Consider the following 16,852-nt stretch of genomic DNA (forward strand, 5'->3'; position numbering starts at 1 on the left):
GCTTAGAACGTATTTCATTTAAGATAACTCACAAAAGCTGAGTAATTAAGAAATGGTAAGCGTGCAGCGTGCAACTATATCGCGTTATGGATACACGCGGGAGGTTGCTAAGTGCGAAAGAAGCGTAAGAGTCGCACGAGGCGATAGTGACTCTAGCTTCTTGAGTGCTCAGCAATCCTCCCAAGTGCATCCATAACTCGATAGTTACACACTACACGCTCACCATTTCTTTTATAACATTGCGGCCTTTGAGATAATATATATTTAATCTCGTCTGGCTTACATGAAGTCAAAGGCGCGATAAACCGTGCGAAAATGTTCATTCAAAAATCAATCAAAGCGACACATCAAAATTATTCTTGGATCGCGGCGAGTAAATAGTTTCTGGTGCAAACAAACAATTTCCAACAGCTCAGTTAACCTACATGTACATATCAAGCTGACAACAAACGAAAATTGCAGTCGGTAAAAGCGATTCTCAAAAATTGGTTAAGCTTATATTTCGATCAGTTTTCCGAAGAATTGAAAACAAACTGTACATGGTTGAAGGTTTTGGTGGCTGAACTATTTGTCCTTCACAGCCTCTTCGGCAAAAGAAAAGAACAAAAGCGAGAGTGGAGAAGAAAGTGAAAAAAAAACCCCTGGCTTTGAGCTGTTTGAGATGCGCTTATTCAATAGCAGGTTTGTGGGTTACGTTTTCCTGAACTTGGACACGTGAATAGCTTTTAACAACGATCTCTGTCACTTTCGTTATTTCGTATAATCAGCTGAAATGAACAGAAGACTGAGGCCTAAAGGAAAATGTTACAAGCGTATATTTGTGCACGATGCAGTCTTTCCTTCGAGCGGCTGTTTCTTGAAGAGTTCAATTGACGATTCAGCGACGAGCGTTCGAGCAAAACCAGAACCAGGGCCGACTGAAATAATTCGTCAGAGGCTACCAATATATGATAAAACTTACTTTATTGAAGCTCAGAAAAAAACTATTACCTTTATAACGTTTTTCGAACAGAAGGATTTCGTATGTAAGACTTCACAAACAGAGATTTGTTAAAGCTCTCATTTTCAAGTTTTGTTGGGCGAAAGAATTTAAATGACTTTCGATGCCAGATTAGTTTTACAAATAAAGCTTGTGCTGAATTTTATTGTCGTCAAATCGTAGAAAATTCTCTCTAAAATTTCCACAATGCATTATAATAATAATAGTAATAATTAAATCTATATAGCGCTAATTATATAAAATAGTCATAAGCGCTTTGCATTTTACATCTACATCTACATCTACACTTAATTAAGTCGGTAAAAAAGTGAGATATCACAGCAACTGTGAAAGCTCAAGCCAGCTGGCCATAGACATTAGTTTGCTATGTTAATTTGCTTTGAAACACCAAATTTTAAACACGAATTGATCAAGCGGAAATGTGCAATGTACACATGCCAATGCGTTGCTTTAGAAAATCTTTCTCACTGTTTATTTCTCTTTAAGTTTCTCTAGAAGTAGGCTGCCTGTACCGTGTAAACTTAAATCAATGGTGAATGGTTCTCTTGTTGATTTGGCTAAAGCGATCACATTTGTTTTGAAAGAAATTAGCATGGTAAAGAACATGTCTTAACTCAAGATTTTTGATTGCATTTTGGTGAAAATTTAAGCAATCTCTTTTAAGGTTACTTCAAACCTTCGCGGGAGTCCTCCAGAAAAAAAAAAAAAAATCGTACGCGCGCTGTTTTCAAGGAACCCGCACAAACTATATATCAACAGAAAGGTTATAAAATGTAAAATTCGATAAAATTATGTTTTGTTTTGGATTCGTCAAATCTGCATACCCTATTAATTCATTTAAAGAGAAGGGATTCTCTCGAAAAACGAGTGCGAGTTTTCGCCTTCTAAAGATTTATAAACATATATCACGCCTTCACAGAGGAATGTGTCAACTTGAAAGCCGCGAGCCAATGAAATAACAGAACTCCTAGCGTTCACAGTATGCAAACTTGTGCTTCGCGGACATTAATTTTCTTGACCAAACAAAATCGACCAATATAGCCCCGCGAAGGTTTGAAGTAATCTTGATTGAAAATAGACTTTCCTTCTGTCACTAGGGCAAAGTGTTGGGACACTGAAAAATTTGACCCATTTACAGACTTAAAGAAATGTTTGTTGATCCTGAATTTACAGACTTGGTACTTATTATACTAAAAAACTGAATGTCTGTAAATTTATTCTACAAACATTTGTTTAGTTTTTAATTCTGTTCATTTCAAAATGTTTGTAAAATGTTTGTAAATTGTAGCAGCAAGAATAAGCGTATGCCACTCATAATTTACAGACTTAACAAAATCTTCTAAGAATGTTTCTAAAGTTACCACTTAAAAGATTTTACAGGTTTTGCTTTATCGTGTAAAATCTCTGTAAATTGACATACTCGGGGAACCGCAAAATCTCTGTAAATTGATATTCTCGGCGCACCACAGAATCTCTGCAAAATCTCTGTAAATTGACATATTTGGGGCACCATATAAAATCTCTGTAAATTAACATATTCGGGGCACCATAGAATCTCTGCAAACTCTCTGTAAATTGACTTACTCGGAGCACCGTAAAATCTCTGTAAATTGACATACTCGGGGCACCATAAAATCTCTGCAAAATTTCTGTAAATTGATATATAGTCGGGACACCACAAAATCTCTGTAAATTGACATACTCGGGGCACCATAAAATCTCTGTAAATTGACATACTCGGGGCACAGTAAAATCTCTGTAAATTGACATACTCGGAGCACCATAAAATCTGTGTAGATTGACATACTCGGGGCACCGTAAAATCTCTGTAAATTGACATACTCGGGGCACCATAAAATCTCTGCAAAATCTCTGTAAATTGACATACTCGGGTCACCGTAAAATCTCTGTAAATTGACATACTCGGGGCACCATAAAATCACTGCAAAATTTCTGTAAATTGACATATAGTCGGGACACCACAAAATCTCTGTAAATTGAGATACTCGGGGCACCATAAAATCTCTGTAAACTGACATACTCGGGGCACCATAAAATCTCTGTAAATTGACATACTCGGGGCACCATAAAATCTCTGTAAATTGACATACTCGGGACACTATAGAATCTCTGCAAAATCTCTGTAAATTGGCATACTCGGGGCACCATAAAATCTCTATAACTTGACATACTCGGGGCATCAAAAAGAAAGCATATTTTGGCCCAGGGACTATGTAAATTATCCGCCATAAAATTCCGGAGCCATGTATCATCAATTGACCACAAATCTGAGGGGACCGAACTCTGGTCAGTTGGGGTGCATCGCAAAGAACGGCGAGTGGAAAAATAGGGGAGAAGCGCGGCGAGAGAAAGCGAAGGAACGCCCTTGGGCAAATGTAACAAAAGGTACTTACGCCAACTTAGCCGTGAAAAGAAGCAACTTATTGTACTTGTAAATACTTCTAATCAAACAACCGGGCCCTAATAACACAACATAAAGAGCCCGTCGTAAACACGCTTGAAAGAAAGAAAGGTCGAGAGACCGAGAAGAGAACGGTAAATGTACAAATGCTGCGGACCGTTTAAGTCGTGTAGGCCCGTCAATCCCATTTTAACTGACCGCCATATCGCATATCTCATTTGTGCAAGTAACGCTCCAATATTGACATATCCTGTCAAAATTAACCAATCAGAGGGCATACCAGATCCTGGTATACCAGAACGACGTTTTTGTTAAGTTTGCCTACGGGCGTTCTTTGGTAACAGGTCGTTTCGCCCCAACTCAAAGTCGTGTCGCTGCTAAAAAAAAGTCGATTCTCCCCGACCAAAAGTTAGTTCGCCCGAAGTTTTTTCATACGATTTCGAAAAGTAATAAATGGTCGCAGTCATAAAGAATCAATTTTTCTGTTGCTATGGGAGTGAACAACACTTCGACGTGCGTAATTCAACAAATATATTTAGACTCAATGGCTCTTTGACTACGCAAATGCTTAATAAAAAGGTTTAAAAGGCGTTTCGTACACTCTACAGGTAAAAGCCGTGGAAGGTTGATTAATTTTTTGAATACAATCGGCCATCGATCGATCAACGGACTTTGTTTCTACGCGCGTAATCAAACAGATCTATTTTTTCTTGTTAGTATGATTTGCACGAATTGAAAGCTTATCTCAATTTTTTCAGTAGTTTCCCAAAATGTGCGAGCACCCGTAACTTTTTGGACGCCGTCTTGGACTGGCTATGTGGCACACATGGCCTCGGTCTGATGTGATGCCTCACTTTGAATAATAGTGAGGTTTTACATGAAAGCGCTACCCGTGCATTTCCATGTGCTTTTCTTCGTTCGTTGTCCTACGTAGGAATCGTGGCAGTTTTCCCCAAGGTTAGTGAAGTTTTGTTGATTTATTCGAACTGTTACATGCTAAAATGCCTAAGGGTACCTATCTAAGCACCAGAAAGCTGTGTAGTGCCGTATTTTCTCCGAAACTGCGTGGGTAACATATCGATTTGTGATCTGTGTCAGCTGCTTTTCTCGGCGATTCTACTTCTCTGTGAGAATAAAGTTGCGAGGCTAGAACGTAATAGCTCGAATAAATCAGCACAACTTTATTGACCTTGGGAAAGACAGCAAATATTCCAACGTAGTGCAACAAACGTCGAAAAGGAAATGAAAATGCACACCGCTCACTGAATTAAGAATTTGACTGATTTCACTGCGCATGCAGGTCAGCTTAATAGGCTCTTAATTTATGTAAGCCGGGTGTAAGCTTGCATGTAAACTTTAGTTAAAAACGCTCATATTTGGAAATAAAGTTTAATGCACTGTTATTCTTTTCTATAGTTATACACAGTACTTAACCTTACTAAACGATGCGCCTGCTAGAGTAATGTGACATTTGATGCCAATAAACGACACAAAAGTTAGACAATACCCCGAAAAATACACAACTTGGAAAACCCTGGAAGGGGAATGACATAAATGGGCTTTGGTATGCGCTGCTGCCAAGGGTATGCTTTTCCAGGAGTCTATTTTAGGTATAGGAATCAGGATCTGGCAAATTAGTCTGGGATCTTGATATAAAAAGAATTGAGTTACTGATTTTTTATTAAACATAGTATGGAATATTATTTAGTATGAAATATTAATAGGGAAGGTATTGGTACCCAGCCTACAATCAGATGTCCAAATACTAACTGAATCATAGATGTGTTCCTGGCAACACACCTATCGACAAATCCGTAAAGTACCCCCTTCCTTCCCCTGGGTACCGAACGCACTTCACTAATCTCTGATTGCTACTAGAAAATACGCGGTTTACTAGTGTGAGGTCTGGAACCGAAATTTTAGTAGCCTAGAACGGACGGGAAAATTCGTAAATTCCCGGAGGATCCGATCGTTCACCGAAGATAACAAGCTCCGAGCAGGCCCCGAGCAATTTCCGTAATTTCGGCTCCAGTCTTCGCACCAGCAGACCGCGTATTAAAAATTCAAAATGGCCGCCACAGAACACAAAACACGCGCGATAACGTAGGTTGATCTCTTATTAATATTCTAAACGGTTGCGAGGGCTCCCTGTCTTTTTTGTGAAAAAAGAAAAAAAATCAGTTACAGAAAAAGGTTTCGTCACTTTATGAGAGACGAAAGTTTACCTCTTTGAACCACGCAAGGCAGACCTCCGGATATTTCTTGGTATATTTATAAAATATTAAGATATTTAGAAAATTTAGGGATATTTGTCAGTCATCTCTCCCCCTCAGCCTAATCCCGGGGAATTAGGCCGAGGATGGGAGATGACTGACAATTCAGGCTAGGCCATAGGGTGAAAAAAAAAATTCAAGCCACGCCCACAAAACAGCATCTTAGTACCTCTCAGGAATCCTTTTCAAAAATTCAGACGAGCACGCCCGTCCTCTTTATATGGCATTTCCCCCAGGGGAGGGGGGGGGGGGGGGGTTGGTGGCGGAGCCGCCATGTTTAACACGAAAAGCACTCGAGCGCAAAATCCCGCCAACACGCGTATATATCCAGGCTAACAAATTTATTGCGAGTTTTTTTTAACCCATTTACACATGACACGTTCTCCTCCAATCAGAAAACGTTGACGAGTTTAAGGGCGTTGGGAGGCATAACAAGATCCAGTTGGTGTCGATAGTGCAGTGAAGGTGTGGCGGAACCGCGGAAGGTTGTAGCGTCTTCAACTATCTTGTATTCCCAAATCCGTATTCCCAAAGGAAGGCACTTCGTTGTTAGGTAATTAGTTCTTTACGTTTGTTTGTATGAGTCTTTTAGGCCCAGTTCAGACGTCGTGCTTTTGCCGTGCCGAACTAAATTCAGGAATTAAGTTCGACAAAAGCACGGCAGAAGCACGGCGTCTGAATCAAACTTTTGAATTAAGTTCGGCAAGCAATTAAGTTCGACAACCTCTGCCGTGCTACACGACTCTGGCATGGCAGTGATTCAAACGTCGTGCTTCTGCCGCGCTAGACAAAATTCATAAATTATATTAATGTATTTTGGCGAGATTACGTTCCCACGGGGAGTTAGGAGGAGAATTGCTACGAAGCATCAGAATATCCAGAATTTGGTTCGACTCTGGCGCGACGTCTGAATCAGAGTTGTTTTCCAGCCGTGCTACAGTCAAACCTAATTGCTATTTAGTTCGGCACGACAGAAGCACGACGTCTGAACTGGGCGTTAATCTCTGTTGCTTTTTTCTAGGGTGTATATTGGTTAGCAACGCCAGAAATGCGACCAGACAGTATTTCAGTGAGCGGATGTAAATATGCAGTGTCATTGTAAACTGATCAATCAAGTCTGCAATTTCTGGTTCCATCCCCGTTTAAGAACTTTTCCAGCTCCGTATTCTAGCAAGGAACTTATAATACACAGTTTACGAAATGCGTTGTCTTTCATCACTTCATAAGACGTAGTAATTTGTTATAAAATTAGGACAAGGGGAAATCAAGCGACTTAGCGCTCCATGATTAGGCTATGAGACCATTCCAGACTGTTTTCTGTATTCTGAGTTTTAATAATGGCCATAATCTGTCGATACTGCTGAAAAGAACATGAGTAACTTTTTAGATTATTATTATTATTACTTTTTTCTTTCCCTCCCCTTTTTTAGCTTTTTAAATATTTTTTTTTTATTTTATGTAAAGCGCCATGGACAAATAGTGGATCGGCGCTATATAATTTTATTATTATTATTATTTTTATTATTATTATTATTATTAGTAGTAGTAGTAGTAGTAGTAGTATTATTATTAGCCAAGTTTGTGAGTCTTTCCTAGTAAAATTTCAAAGTTAGTGCAAATTCGCAAAGTTCTGAAATTTCAAGCGCTTTATGCCCCCGGCATAGACACGTTGTAAATTTTCTCGGCTTTGTAGAACTATTTATATGCTATTTTGCAAGACACATCTCTTAAACTAGGCTACATGTATTTTACTAACGATGATAAGCGCGTTCTCTCCAGCTGGGTTGATAGGCTTTCATTTTTTAGCCATTTGCGAAAGTTTAAAACTTGCTAGAAGATTATGCATACAAAACGCAAACAGACCATCAGTCATGCAGAAATTGTCTGCATAAGAAGTGTTTGGAAATATCTTGTCTATGAAAATTTGTTTGTATATTTTAACTTCTTTGGCCTTCTGGCCACCGATTCTACACGTTAGGAGATGCATATTGGGGGAACGTTGAAAATCTGCGGTTTTTCCACGAAATTACTACTATAACCCAAAAGAAATGTAGAGACCAAACTTTTATGATGCAAGAACGATTTAAAAGTTATGCAAATTACTGAGAAGAATGAGAAAATTTTTGGGCAATGATGTCATTCGTTATCGCGTAATCCTCGGTTGTCGCCCTGGCAGTCGCCGAGCTCTCGCCCTATGTCGGAGTTCCGAGGATTTCTTGATCGATTTATCTCCTCGAAGCGAAGAGCACTGAGAACTAGGCACATGGCACCAAAGGAGAAGCCTGGCAACAAATTCGAGGTTAGTGTTGGCAAAGTACGTTTTATTCATAGCTGTTAAAAACAGACCGGAGATGTCTTGAGCGGCTTTACCTTATCCGATAAATCTGAGCTTGCTAACAAACTCATCCGATTCACAAACTACAAAATTGATGTGGAAATTGAGATTAGCTCAAGATCATCGAAAAGGTGAGTCGCAGCTGTTGAGACCCGGAACCAGATTGGAAGGAAACCATGGTAACAGCAGTTTCTTGGCAGGATCAAAAAAGTGAGCTGTCTGAAATCTTTATTTTGCTTAAATTTTCATATATACCGTCCTATCATAGTTTATTCTCTACCGTGAAATTATGATAACGAAAGCCCAAAAAAGGACATGCTGTGAGAGGGAAGTTGTGTTTCACACTGTTTCAAGTCGCCTTATCTTTTTACATGGCAGCGATAAGATATATCTTCCAATTCTTCCAACATTAGGTTTAAAGAATATTCCATTTGTAATAAATAACTTTTGGTATTTTTACGCTACGTTTGTGACTTTACTTTATTGCTAATGATGTGGAAATAAATCCTGGGACTTTCTGTCGCTAAATGCAGGTCTTTTAATTGACTTTTGATATAATTTATGAGCTTTTATACATTTTTTTTGACAAGATATCCATGGCAATTTGCTGGAAATGGAGCACCTATAATGTTCGTGACAATGTGTACATCTTTATAACAAATAAAGAGCAAAGGATGCAATATCTGGGAATAAAGTGTGGTTCAATTTACTGCAAGGGTGAGGTGGTGCGTGTGGTATATTTAACAATGGGGTAATTATTATTTTGATAATAATAATGTTATAGTTATATCAAAAAGAAAAAGAATAACATTAATAAAGTATAATTATGATTTTCATTTATACCCTCTGTTACTCTCTTTGTAGGACACTGAAATTGTTAAACGTATTGGCCTTACTTCACATATTCAGCATCACAAACCTAATCTGTGTAAACAAGTAACTTTGACTATATTCAGACAGGAAATGGTTTCACAAGAGACTATATATAATGACCACAGTAGTAGCAATCTGCATTTTAGATTTGTGCCATCTCACTCAACAATATACCGGTAATTATATAGTCTACACAAAACATGTAGGGACTGAATGAAACAATCCTAAATCCAAGATTATTGTATTTTAAAACCCAAAAATATAAGAACCAGTCTTAAGCCTAGTGAGATCAAGCAGGTTCTTACGGTTAAATTTATGAACTCTTGTTATAGAGACATCATTGCATAATCAGTTGTGTTAGACTTATCATGATACAGTTGTGAATAAACACTGTATATTTAAGGACCAAACCAAAGTTTATTTATTTTTCTGGTAATCAACAACTATAATATCTCCTTCATAGAAATTAAGAACCTACAATGTAATAAGAACCTACTTGCCCTAAAATGCCAATAACTATTGTAGGTGTGGCAAAAATATACAAGAGACTATTTTGCCAGACTTCAAAAAGTGTAGGTTCTTACATGCGGGCAACATTGTCATCAAAGAATTGTAAATTACCAAAACTTGGTCATTTCATGTTGTTGTTTTATAGAGGACGGCTGCGAAATTTACAAAGATTTATAATGCACATGCAAAGCTATTGTTTTGCTCATTTAAACCTTTTGTTTGGTGATGTTCTCATTGCGTGCGTAAGTAGAGAGACTGTGAACAGTCTATGTTGTCGCCGTCGTGCCTTGCTTAACCTCCCTGCTACCTAGAAATGTAAGCTGTGACATTTTATGTTCTTTTTTTTTTTTCTGGTCACGTGATTTCTAAATATAGCTGTGACTTTAAAGTTGTGAATGGGTCTGCAATGCAACAAATATGGCTAAATGGCTCATAATTTAAATACAGGGAAGGCAAGAATTTTTAATTTATTGAATGGATCTATAGATCACAGCCGAAAAAAAGCACCAACGGGGGAGATTTTTCTTTCTCCCACCACTCTGTGCTCTCACACCCATTTCTTCACTATGGTTCTCTCCTGCTAATTCCTCTCACACCACACATTTTGTACCAATTAGTTACTTTTATTTACCTTATACTGTACATTTGTTAGTCCAGGATAACCAAGACGTTGTTAAACGTCATTACTTCTGCATGCACTGTGTGCCACTTATATCTCCATCACTTTTGTAAACCCTGCAGTGGACAAGCATGCATCCCATTGAGGGAAGTAGAAATAAACAAGTATATTAAATAAAGTATGTATGTACTGCTAGTCGCTTTGTGCTGTGGAAACTAGGGCTCGAAAAACGTGCCGTCCAGAACAAGCAGAATTTCCTGTGGGGCAAGTGCATTTTCATTCTCACTGGCCCAATAGGACCTTGAGGCAAGTGATCTGCCAACTAAGTAAAAAAAAAAAAAAAATCTTGCCTAGGGCAAGCAAAATTTGCATGAGAGCTACTTGCCTGACAGCCAAGATGGATTGCCAAGTTTGTTTTTTGTTTTTTTTTTTCTTGAACCCTGGAAACCCTAGGATAGTCTTTAGCTGATACCAATGCAGACTTTACCTCTCACTTTTGTACTTAAGAGTCCTTCCACATTATTTCCTGTACACCATATACCACATTTCTAGAGTCAGTAAATTAAATTGAACCATGCACAACATGTGCTGAAAAATATTCAGTTTGGATCACAGTAAACTGTATTTAATTTTCCTTACACTATCTTAATATTAATAATGCCATCTTTAATTGGTAGGTGCATTCTCATTGTCAACCTGGTTGTTTCAAGATTACACCATATTGACCTTAAAGTCTAAGGAGAAAGAGGCAGAAAATACTGTTCAAGGTAAATGTTAATTGTCGTGATTAGATAAGGATTAAATCTCAAGACTATATCAATATTTCAAAACTATTATTAAAACTTTCTCTGGTTATCAATTTAGGTTAAAGTGACTTTTCGGCTGCCTTAACAAATGGTCAAAAAGATGCGAATAAATGAATATATACAGCAAAAAGTGTGAAATAACACAATAAAAATGCATAATTAGAGTGGTGACAGAAAAAGGAATTTGGATAATAGAAAGAGACTAAATAAATTTAAGATAATTGCATAATTGTCTAAGCAGTGGTCGAGAATAATATTGTCTGTTTCATTAGTCATGGCAGTGTACCATGACTTGAGAGTTTTTTTGAGGAATTTGCTTGTTTCTCCTTTAATTTATAACTCCAAGTAATGTCATTGCAGGAAATCTCGTAGACAAAGTTTGTTCCAAACACGAAAAAAAGAACATTTTATCAGAAATGTCAAGCATTGCAACGTTTCTCCTTTTAAATGTTTTCAAACCATACATGGTTGAACAATCATCAAATCAGCTTTGATAAATAAATGCTAATTAAGTAATTGACAAAGGTGGTTATTGTGTGCAAAATAACTCTCGAGTCATGGTACAGTGCCATGACTAATGAAGCAGACAATAATTCTAGACCACCACCAAGACAGTCTGCTATTCTTTTAAATTAGTATCTTTTAATTATCCAAATTCCCATTTGTTGTGGCCACTTTAAATATGCAATTTTATTCTGTATTATTTCACACTTTTCGTTGTATGTTCAATGATTGGCATCTTTTTGATCATCCGTTTAAGGATGTAGGCTGGCAGCCAAAAGCTCATTTTAAGCTAAAATTTCAACTAGAGAGTGTTTTACTAGCTTTAATATGTTTTACTCTGGTTGCTCGACTGTTTTTGTTTTTGTTTTTGTTTTTTTATATATATATCAATATTGTTTTCCTACAATACTGTCAGTATGTTATAAATTTTAAAATACAACAATGATTGGATTGACCCGATTAGGTATTTGGCCAGGCAAATCTTTTGTCTTGTAAAGCTTTGTTTATGGATTACCCATTTCCTCTAATCTGGAGAAAAATAGAGCATGCAATTTCCATGTCTTTTTACAAAATATTTATCGTTTAACTATCGGCAATGTTGAGGAATGGCGTACTGAAAATCTTGTAAAAGATGATAAATAGATGAGGTCAAATTAAAACACATTACACACGCAGCATAGTCTTGAACCTGTTTTTTTGAATTTGAATTGTTGATTTCGAAGTTGATAATTTCAGACCTTGTGATATTAGACTAGTCTTATCTTTATTTAGCCTGGATATATCTGAGATATTGTTCATACGTGTAGGTTACGTTAAACCTCTTGGAATCTTAATTGTGGCTTAGCCCCTCGCCACATTCGCCATATTTCTTTAGGGCGTATTTAAACCATTCAGCCTGTTGAGGGCCAATCAGCAAGGGTGTTAGTTCAGCCTTGCCCAGGGTATTCTCTCATCTGCCATTTTGAAAAGTGGAGAAGGTCCTGGGGACGAGGTTGTCGAAGTCACAGTTCTATTCATTCAAACCTTGAAGTTCACTCTTAGGGCTCGGGGGTAGGGGTTGGGGGGCGAGAGGAAAGCGGAATTGTAATTTTTCATATTACTTGATTTTCCAAAGCTCCCGGTTCTTAGAACTAAAATCATTTCCCTCCACTCAGTCAGACACAAATTCTACATGTACCCCGATTTCTTTAACTAGCTGGTTTTTTCGAACCAATTCTTGTTTCTCTTGGAAGTTTGAAAAATAGGGATTCCACTGTATGAACAGGATGACAGTAAATATCATTGCCGTTCTCTGCACATTGAATTTTTGTCATTATTCAACTATTGGTTTGACACATTTTATTCATTTTGACAACCATTTGAGGAAGTCGTTATGAGTGGTTTGTTGCTTGTTTGTATCTTTTGCTAGAATCTATAAATTCGATATGTATAAATTCGATATTTATCAATAAAATTGACAACGCTAAGTGAAAAATCGATAATTATCGATTAGTCACAACGAATCCTGTAATCGATTTTTTAACGATTTTTGATATCATTGACTAAGTTTTATCAGTTATTATTGAATGTTATCGATTATCAATTTTATCGATGGACTACCCAGGGAAAGTCTGGAAAGTTATGGCTTTGCAAAGTTATGCATTTTCAGAGATGATTTGTGCTCCCCCAAGATGGTCAGGCAGCTAGACTGTGGAATACAGGGCCACCCCTTTGCATGTTACTGAATTTGAATGATTCCTTTTGTTTTGTTGGTGAAAGTAAACACAGCACAGAGTTTTTCAACCACTCTGAAAACAGCGAAGTCAAGAAAGCAGCAATTAAACCACAGGATTTTTTTCCCTTGCTTGGTTATCAAATTCTTCAATTAAACTGTGAAGAAAAACTGCTTTTCACAGGGAAAAAGTTTGCACGCACTTGGAGAGAGACTGAGTAAAATGAGATTTTACTGTCATGCCAGTAGGAGCGTGATGTACGTTCTCAATGAGCCGTTCATGGCGGCATCGCTTTCAAAAGAGTTACTGCGCAGTTGTATTCCAAAGGTCAGCAAACTGTAAGCTTTATTGTAGCTAAACCTAAAACATGGTGGGCTTTATTACCTTCAGAGCATTATGACGAGCCATAGCATTGGTGCAAGGCAATGAAGCACTATTCATGTTTAAGATGTTACACGTGCTTGGATTAAGCTGTTCAGTAGTACAGCCTTTTCTACTGGCTTACCAGCAGACGAACGTCTACATATAAAAGCTCAAACAACCGTGTTCAGAGTCCATTTTGAGTTTGTTCATTAGCAACATAGCTATTACTTATTGTAAACCGATCCTTAAATTTCTGTAAACCTTCCATGGCTTGCCCTCGCCACTCTTCGAGCACAGCTCGGATCGTTACCAGAAGTGAGGACCTATAGAAGCTCTCCAGCAAAGTCCTCAATTTTCGCCGCCGCTGCCACTCCAACAGCCACGCCGTCCCATACTGTCCTCAGCAACCATCCAGTGGTCAATCTTGGTATTCCTCGTCTGCAAATGAAACGTTTGAAACCTCTACTGAAAGTTTCTTCACTCAGGTCCGGTACAACGTCAAGGTGGACAGCTCTACTACTTCCACAAGTGTATAGGGCAATGTAGACCTTCTCCATCCAGTGGTCAAGCCCAGAACGCGGGAGTCCCGAGACCTAGTGAGTGAGGCAAGAAGTACAGTGGACCAGCAAAGGCTTCATCAGAAGCCATTAGTATCCCCACCTATTGACATTTGCTCCTTAGATTTAGAATTGACTGATCATCCAGATCATCCAGATCGTAATTTTGTCTTTAACTTGAAGTATGCTTAAAGAAGGCGTTCGTATTGATTATTGCGGGCTGCGTTCGACCCGGAATCAAACAAACATATTTTTTTTCTGGTTAGCATGATTTGCACGAATTGAAAGCTTATCTCAATTTGTTCAGTAATTTCCCAAAATTTGCGAGCACCCGTGGCTAGTACGTACCAATAATTATTATTCATTTCACGAGTACTAAGATGGAAGGAAGTGCGGGCTCATTTTCCGTGTGACGTGGGACAGCAATGACGTTACATAACGCTCTCTCCTGGTGAGAATTTCAACATCACTTGACTCTTCTTCGACGACTATAGATTCATCAGGAATGGACAGTAATCTTCTTCCCGTCAACAAATGAGAGTTGGTGAGAGGTTCCACTCTATCCTCTGAAGATACGTATGTGAGTGGCCTGGAACTCAACACACATTCAATTTCTACGACGACAGTCAAGAGCTCTTCATACGTCAACTCGGCATTCTTTAAGTTCTTCTTCAGATAGCGTTTAACACATCGAACCATGCGCTCAAAGAAACCACTCCACCACGGGTCTCGTTCTTAAGTAAATTTCCTCTTCACCTTGTGGTTTAGAAGAAAACTCTGCACTTACGGCAGCTCAAAAATAGATGACAAGAATCTTGGCATTGTCCGACACGACCAATCTTGGTATTCCTCGTCTGCAAATGAAACGTTTGAAACCTCTACTGAAAGTTTCTGCACTCAGGTCCGGTACAACGTCAAGGTGGACAGCTCTACTACTTCCACAAGTGTATAGGGCAATGTAGACATTCTCCATGTCACCCTTCCCCTTCGCAGCGCGCCTCACAAATAATGGTCCAGCGAAATCTATTCCAGCGGTAGTAAAAGCAGAACTTTCTTCTACACGGAACTGAGGTAATGGCGCAGATAGTGGCATGGCGTAATGTTGGCCCTTCGATCCTCTTGCAAATCACGCACCTTGAAAGCACCTTACGAACAACTTGTCTCCCTTTTACAATTCAGAACCGGGACCTTAGTTCCGCCAGAGTCTCTCTTGTACCATTATGAAGGACTCGCTTATGGCAATCATGAATTATCCGTGCTGTCAGACAATGATTGGTGGGCAGAAGAATGGAATACTTAGCGTTAAATGGAATTGTTGCATTTTGTAATCTGCCTTTGCATCTGAGCAAACCATTGCCATCGGTGTACAGTCCCAACTGTTTCTTCAAGCTCTAGAATCGAGGAGATTCTACCCCTGCTCGTTGCATCTCGCGCAACTACACATTTCTGCAGCCTTATATTCGTCTGTCCTGATCGGTCCAGCTGCTGCCATGCCATTTCGCCGCGACTTATTATACCGAGATCTTAGCACAAATGCTGTAACTCGGAACAATCTCACTCACTTTATTTCTGGTGGTGGAACACGCTTGATAAGGCTGGCATTCTAGCGTTAACAACTAGCCCAGTACAATGCCCCGGTCTGTCGCTGACACGCATTTCATCACAGTAGACACCTGAGGGTTCAGTGGTATTCGCAAATTTAGATCACATCTCTTTTCCTTCAACCAGCCAAGGAGGACCATGCCACCAGGTTTCAGACTGTTTCAATGCTTCGGCGTTCATTCCTCTAGAAGGCAAGTCGGCTGGATTTTCAATCCCAAGGCAGTGACTCCATGATTCAGGCGGCACATTTTGACGAATTTCTCTGACTCTGCTCTCCACGAACTGTTTGTACTCTCTACCTACTCCTTTTATCAAGTGCAGTGTTGTAGTAGGGTCGGTCCAGCAATACACTTCATCAACCTTGATCACCGGGAGTGCAACACAGACACGCTCAACCAATCTTGACAAAATCAAGGTAGCTAGAAGCTCAAGTCTTGGAATTGTTTGCTTGGCCAGACGTGCGACCCTTGTCTTGCTCATGACGAGTCGTGTGCAAGCACCCTTGCTCGTTTCAATTTTCAGATAAACCACGGCAGCATACGCCACTTCTGAGCTGTCTCCAAATCCATGAATCTGAAAAGAGACCACGGTTTCTTCTGAATTTGGTATGTAGCACAATTTACCTGGAATGCACTGAACTTTCAGCAAATCAGATAGCCAACTTGAGTACCTGAGGGCCAGTTCTTCATTGAGAGGTTCGTCCCAGCCAATCGACAGCCAATCTTCAACTTGCACGAATCTTGAAACAGATCCTTTAACTGTAATGAATAGAGGAGAAATAAAACCAAGGGGAACATACAGTTTGGCAACAACTTTGAGAACGGAGCGCTTGTTTAACGGCAGTTCGTTTGCAAATTGCGCAAGCCAGTCAAAATAGAACATGAAGGTGTCCTTCGCAATGTCCCAATTCAGACCCAGAATCTTCCTCTCGCATGAAATGGTGGAATTGTTTACTCCAAGCTGAGTTTATGTGTACGTTTTATCTTCTTCAGATTCCGTAGAAGCCTCCATGATAAGTACTCCTTCTTCTTGGTCAATCCACTGCATCAGCTTCTCGGAGTTTGAAATCCATTTTCTCAGATTGAAACCTCCCTCCTTCATTCAAGACTTCACCTTTGTGTAGAGCTGGAGAGCTTCAGGAGCACTGTCTTGTCCCCCATTGAAGTCATCTACGTAGAGCGAACTCAGAAAATCGTTTACAAACTGCGGATCCTCGGCTTCATAATAACACACGTGATTTCTAACTGTCACGTTCAGCAGAAAGGGAGAACTGGTG

The 16,852-nt window shown here is 39.1% G+C and overlaps 1 protein-coding gene across 2 annotated transcripts in view; it reads left to right on the forward strand.

The window, feature by feature from the left end:
* The first annotated feature begins 488 nt into the window (after positions 1-488).
* The window catches only part of LOC145460328 (somatostatin receptor type 5-like), a 74,151-nt gene continuing 57,787 nt past the window's right edge, over positions 489-16,852 (forward strand). Inside the window, exons 1-3 of one of the 2 annotated variants that reach the window (XM_081445106.1) lie at positions 489-685; positions 6,091-6,248; positions 10,710-10,799. The gene's annotated coding sequence lies outside the window, so the exon portion shown is untranslated. Of the gene's footprint in view, positions 686-5,950; positions 6,249-10,709; positions 10,800-16,852 lie in introns of those variants that run through there. The other variant, XM_081445107.1, reaches the window with a different exon arrangement.

The sequence above is a fragment of the Orbicella franksi genome, chromosome 11 (genome assembly GCF_964199315.1).
Source record: "Orbicella franksi chromosome 11, jaOrbFran1.1, whole genome shotgun sequence".
NCBI lineage: Eukaryota > Metazoa > Cnidaria > Anthozoa > Scleractinia > Merulinidae > Orbicella > Orbicella franksi.